This window comes from Epinephelus lanceolatus, chromosome 7 (genome assembly GCF_041903045.1).
Source record: "Epinephelus lanceolatus isolate andai-2023 chromosome 7, ASM4190304v1, whole genome shotgun sequence".
Lineage (NCBI taxonomy): Eukaryota > Metazoa > Chordata > Actinopteri > Perciformes > Serranidae > Epinephelus > Epinephelus lanceolatus.
Window position 1 is genome coordinate 39572489 of NC_135740.1, and position 6000 is coordinate 39578488.

At 43.1% G+C, this 6000-nt stretch overlaps 1 long non-coding RNA gene across 1 annotated transcript in view; it reads right to left on the bottom strand.

Annotated features, from left to right (window-relative positions):
• The window catches only part of LOC117261015 (uncharacterized), an 88134-nt gene extending 84645 nt beyond the window's left edge, over positions 1-3489 (bottom strand). Inside the window, exon 1 of the long non-coding RNA XR_004501994.2 lies at positions 3368-3489. This is a non-coding gene — a long non-coding RNA (uncharacterized LOC117261015). The remainder of the gene's footprint in view (positions 1-3367) is intronic.
• Between the last annotated feature and the right edge of the window lie 2511 nt (positions 3490-6000).

Consider the following 6000-nt stretch of genomic DNA (forward strand, 5'->3'; position numbering starts at 1 on the left):
CTACGTTTGAAAGAGGAAGGGGCGGCTCTTTCTCTCTTGATCCACTTTCATACTCTTTGTGTCCGTGGTGGCCGGCATACAAAAATGTAGGAGAATCTGAAGTTTGAGCAACAGCTCTAGAGCCAGCGAAAATCTACTGGATGATGTGCAACTGGGATTTGAGCTGGGAGATGATCGGAGGGATCTGGGTTCTGGTAAGACTGAGGGAATTTTACCATATACAACACACACTGTTGTGATACTAAGCTGGTTCCAAATTGGCAAAGTATCCCCTTAACCAAAACCGGGATCTTTCACTAACCTTAAACTTGCATTAATTTATTTATTTGCCACTATAGGCCAGCAGAACAAGTTGTAAAGACAACACTGGCATATTCCCCCCCTTATAGAGTTAATACTGTTGTATGGATATTAGCAAACAGTTGCTTATTTACATATCTAGCAGACACGTCATGTTTCTGATGACCTGACAAATGTAAATCCAATATTCACTCTATTTTAAGACCTGTGTTGGCCCTGTGCTTCACTATGTTCGGTAGCTAGCTGCAGGCTGTGTGCATCCGCTGTTTGGTGCTGGGCAGGTAGCACACAGTGGGTTTTCAGACCTTTTTAGCTAATAACAACTGCTGTGGCTAGCAACAAAGTTGATGAGAGCCATGAGACTGAGCCCAAACTAAACCAAAACAATGAGCTGAAAGACACTGACTAAATTTTGGCCTTATTCCAAAAAAGACAATGTCCCTACTGAGCTGTTTACATGTCTAATAAAAATATATACAGTACAGGCCAAAAGTTTGGACACACCTTCTCATTCAATGCGTTTTCTTTATTTTCATGACTATTTACATTGTAGATTCTCACTGAAGGCATCAAAACTATGAATGAACACATGTGAAGTTATGTACTTAACAAAAAAAGGTGAAATAACTGAAAACATGTTTTATATTCTAGTTTCTTCAAAATAGCCACCCTTTGCTCTGATTACTGCTTTGCACACTCTTGGCATTCTCTCCATGAGCTTCAAGAGGTAGTCACCTGAAATGGTTTCCACTTCACAGGTGTGCCTTATCAGGGTTAATTAGTGGAATTTCTTGCTTTATCAATGGGGTTGGGACCATCTGTTGTGTTGTGCAGAAGTCAGGTTAATACACAGCCGACAGCCCTATTGGACAACTGTTAAAATTCATATTATGGCAAGAACCAATCAGCTAACTAAAGAAAAACAAGTGGCCATCATTACTTTAAGAAATGAAGGTCAGTCAGTCCGGAAAATTGCAAAAACTTTAAATGTGTCCCCAAGTGGAGTCGCAAAAACCATCAAGCGCTACAACGAAACTGGCACACATGAGGACCGACCCAGGAAAGGAAGACCAAGAATCACCTCTGCTTCTGAGGATAAGTTCATCCAAGTCACCAGCCTCAGAAATCGCAAGTTAACAGCAGCTCAGATCAGAGACCAGATGAATGCCACACAGAGTTCTAGCAGCAGACCCATCTCTAGAACAACTGTTAAGAGGAGACTGCGCCAATCAGGCCTTCATGGTCAAATAGCTGCTAGGAAACCACTGCTAAGGAGAGGCAACAAGCAGAAGAGATTTGTTTGGGCCAAGAAACACAAGGAATGGACATTAGACCAGTGGAAATCTGTGCTTTGGTCTGATGAGTCCAAATTTGAGATTTTTGGTTCCAACCGCTGTGTCTTTGTGAGATGCAGAAAAGGTGAACGGATGGATTCCACATGCCTGGTTCCCACTGTGAAGCATGGAGGAGGAGGTGTGATGGTGTGGGGGTGTTTTGCTGGTGACACTGTTGGGGATTTATTCAAAATTGAAGGCACACTGAACCAGCATGGCTACCGCAGCATCCTGCAGCGACATGCCATCCCATCCGGTTTGCGTTTAGTTGGACGATCATTTATTTTTCAACAGGACAATGACCCCAAACACACCTCCAGGCTGTGTAAGGGCTATCTGACCAAGAAGGAGAGTGATGGAGTGCTGCGGCAGATGACCTGGCCTCCACAGTCACCGGACCTGAACCCAATCGAGATGGTTTGGGGTGAGCTGGACCGCAGAGTGAAGGCAAAGGGGCCAACAAGTGCTAAACACCTCTGGGAACTCCTTCAAGACTGTTGGAAAACCATTTCAGGTGACTACCTCTTGAAGCTCATGGAGAGAATGCCAAGAGTGTGCAAAGCAGTAATCAGAGCAAAGGGTGGCTATTTTGAAGAAACTAGAATATAAAACATGTTTTCAGTTATTTCACCTTTTTTTGTTAAGTACATAACTCCACATGTGTTCATTCTTAGTTTTGATGCCTTCAGTGAGAATCTACAATGTAAATAGTCATGAAAATAAAGAAAACGCATTGAATGAGAAGGTGTGTCCAAACTTTTGGCCTGTACTGTATTTCACCCATATTCCCCTCTTCATGCAGCCATACATTCTCCGATTAACATGCCCTAACATGTCATTTATTACATCAAAATAAGGAAAAGTGGAACAGGTGGAGCTGCTTGTGCCATTTTGCTTCTTGGTGTCAAAATAAGATGTTTTTTCAACGTTTTCCATCTGTGGTGAACTTGTTCTGCTCTGCACCTTCTTGAAATGGTCAGTATTGCAATATTTTGCATATCCAAAGACCTGTTGATATCCAGGTCTTCCTTAGTCTTCCTTAATATTTAAATGTAGGTGTGCCTGCAGACTGTTGGCAAGTTGGTTTGTGATCACATTATCCATGACAATGTACGGAGCTGACTTTAAACAGGCAAGAGGTTGTGTCTCACAAATTGCGGTAGAACTTAAACTTAGATGCATATACTGAATGTGATGTTTACATGTCCAAAGAATGCTACAGAAATCCGGATAATATCGGCATATCCTCCAAGTCTTATTTGGAAAATGCTATATTTGGATTGAGGCCTAATGGAGAATGAAGCTGACATGAAGTGTAACACATTCCTAATATTGTAATATTCAGGAAAAATAGTGGAATATTAGCGTGCATATAAACATAGTCACACAAAAGCGTCCTTATGCTTGTAACATAAAAGTAACTATGACTGTGTGAGACTTTGTCCTGTCTGTTTGGGGTTACTGTCAAGAACACAACTTTGCATTGTTTAATCCTTTCTGTTCTGTTGCGGTCTGAGAGCTCTTTCAACTTGAACTTTAAAGCTGAAGGGACTAGCTGTTTGTTTTTAAAGGCATTCAGCTCCCCTCCTGATACTCAATATTCCCTCTTGGATTTACTCGAGTCGCGGCAGAGCACAAGCAGAAGCAGTCAGGTTTGATGCAAGAGCTCACATCATTACACCACTGCGCTTAAAAAGGCGAGCCACAGGCTTAACAAGAGATTTTTACTTCACCTTTGACATTTAGCATGTCAATGAACCGCTCAGTAACTCTCCTCTCTCTGCAGCTCCTCTCCTCATTACCCTCTTTGGCAGGAGAGTGCTGTGCTCCTCCACTCTCCCTCTCTCTTTTTCTATCTCGTAATCTTTCTCCCTTTCACTCCTCCTTCCTCTGCGCCCCCCTCCGCATTCCCTCTCGCTCTTTCTCTCTCCAGCAACGCAACCATTTCATTCTGCAAATGACTGCACCTGAAGTCAACTGGAAAGCAGAAGGTCTGCTCACGTAGTTGCACCACCAGAGCTCCGTCTGCAGAGTTAGTAGTGCTTCGCTCTTCCCCCCACAGGCTCGGTATCCTAGGGGCTATAAGGCTCAGCCCCATTCTTTTCCAACCTGGATAAAGTATGCTCACTGTCAGCACTTTCTCCAGCAGCCTGGCACTCTGTTTATTTTTGCAAGACACAGAGCTGAATAGACTTTAATAAATACCGTGGCCTGAGAGTCAGGGAGCCATCTGAGCTTGTCACAACTTGTAACTTAGCTAGTGCACCAGTTCAGACCAGCGATTGGGTGTTCACTTAACGGATGACTGAGTGCACAACTCTCTCACCGGGGCCCTTTGGAAATTGCTCCGATCAGGACACTGCGGGGGGAATCGCTGCTGCGCGCCTTTACTGAGCTTCACGTGTGCACAAACAGGCACATTTAAACCTCTGTAGAGTTTAGATGGAGAATCCTGCATGGCTCAGTGCTGTTTTAAAGGATGCTGAACAGAAATCAATCAGCGATAGAGTTTTTACACCAGAGCTATAATTTGTTTCAAGTCTTCCGTGCAATCCTTAAATCCATCTGCAGAGGATGTTATGTTTCCAAATATAGTGAGGTCACATCCTGCTGTGGTTTCAATGGATTAAGGCACCTGTAGAGGACAAAAAAGAACTGGTGCACTCTATAAAAGAAAAAGTTGTTCTTAGAAACACTCTGCACACTGGTGTTTTATTACCCAGTGATTTCAATTTGTTTTGTTTTTTTTGTTCAAAACTTCTAGAACTGTGAGACGATGTGATCTGAATGCAAAACACCTATTTGAGGCTTTAAAGGAGCTCTTTATGACATTCAGAGCACGTCTATGATTCAGAGTCTGAGCTGTGACTGTGCTCACAGCTCTCAACATGGAGTTGGCTGAGCTGGTGGCTAGCAGCTAACGGTGCTAACAACGGCAACAGTGCTGACAGAGCTAACGGTGTAAACTTGAGGGGGAAACCAGAGGGTTAGTGTTCCATGATGACGCCATCGCCATTATCAGTTGTTACTACCCACAACCTCTACATGAGAGCAGTGCAAGGTGGTGTCAAATAGCCAGCGGGGCACACATACACACAGGGATCAGGGACTCACCTGCACAAATATGCAAGTGCAGCCGGAGCGACTGACCACAACAAACCACAGAGAAGCTTGAATAAGAACACACACAGAAGTAGCTTGATTTCATTCTCTGCTCAGGACGTATTTTTAGCAAAAGTTGTTTGCTCTGATTTTAATGCCCTGTATGTTATGTTATCTACTCTCTCAAAGGTTCTGCATGCAACATTCAGAGCATTAATACAGCAGCAAACTACTATTTGATTTGTAAAGATATAGTGGCATTGATGGATTACTGAATGGGCCGACTATGTGCAGGCCCAGGGGCTCAAAGTGTCAGGGGGCCCCCCTGGCCTTCATCTTCAAAATATCACTCAAGGTGACACATACCGACCAGGAAGAGACTCAAAATGACAACAAGGAAACATAAAATGACTACAATGAGACACAAAACAACTACATAAAAGGGACATAAAATGATCACAAGGAGTCACAATACCACAGAGATTAAACACCTATAAAGTCTGTGTGTTTTGCTCTTATGACCGAGAGGTGGTGGGGCCTTCTGCATATCTGTGCACAGGGGACTATTTTCTCATAATCAGCCCATGTATAGTGGAGTAATGGCGTCCTGAGACGAGAATGACGTCACACTACCTCTGTGTGTGTTGTAATCTGAGCTCCTCTGTGGTTTGTTGTGGTAAGCAGATCTGGTTGCACGTGCATGTTAGTGCATGTGTGTATCCTGTTGGCTAGCTCATAGCTGATATTGGGACGGTGTCATCACAGAAACGTAGTGCCCACCCTCTGTTTAACACTGTTAGCTCTGTTAGCACTGTTGCTGGTGTTTAGCACTGTTTAAGGAGTTAGCATTGTTAGCTGCTAGCCACCTTCATGTTGAGATCTGTGTACAGACAATTCATAGGCTCTGATTTTTTTGCATAGAGCTCCTTTAAAAGACTGATACCTGTCTGCCTGGTAACTATAAGGCGAACGGTTAGCTTAGGCTCTGTCAATTATAAAATCTGCCAACCAGCACCTGAAGAGAAAACTAATTTATGTGAAAATATTTAATTTGTTTCGTCTGTACAAAACCCAGTGTACTGAAGACAACTGCCCCTTTACAGAATGCACATAACCCCCCAAATATGTTGTTTTCACACAGCTAACTGTGCTATGATATATTCATATTTACAGTACAGACATGATCTAAATCTCAGTAAGAAAAAGGGAAAATGTTGAACTATGACTTTAAGTTTGTAAAATCTGTAAGCAGAACACAACAGGC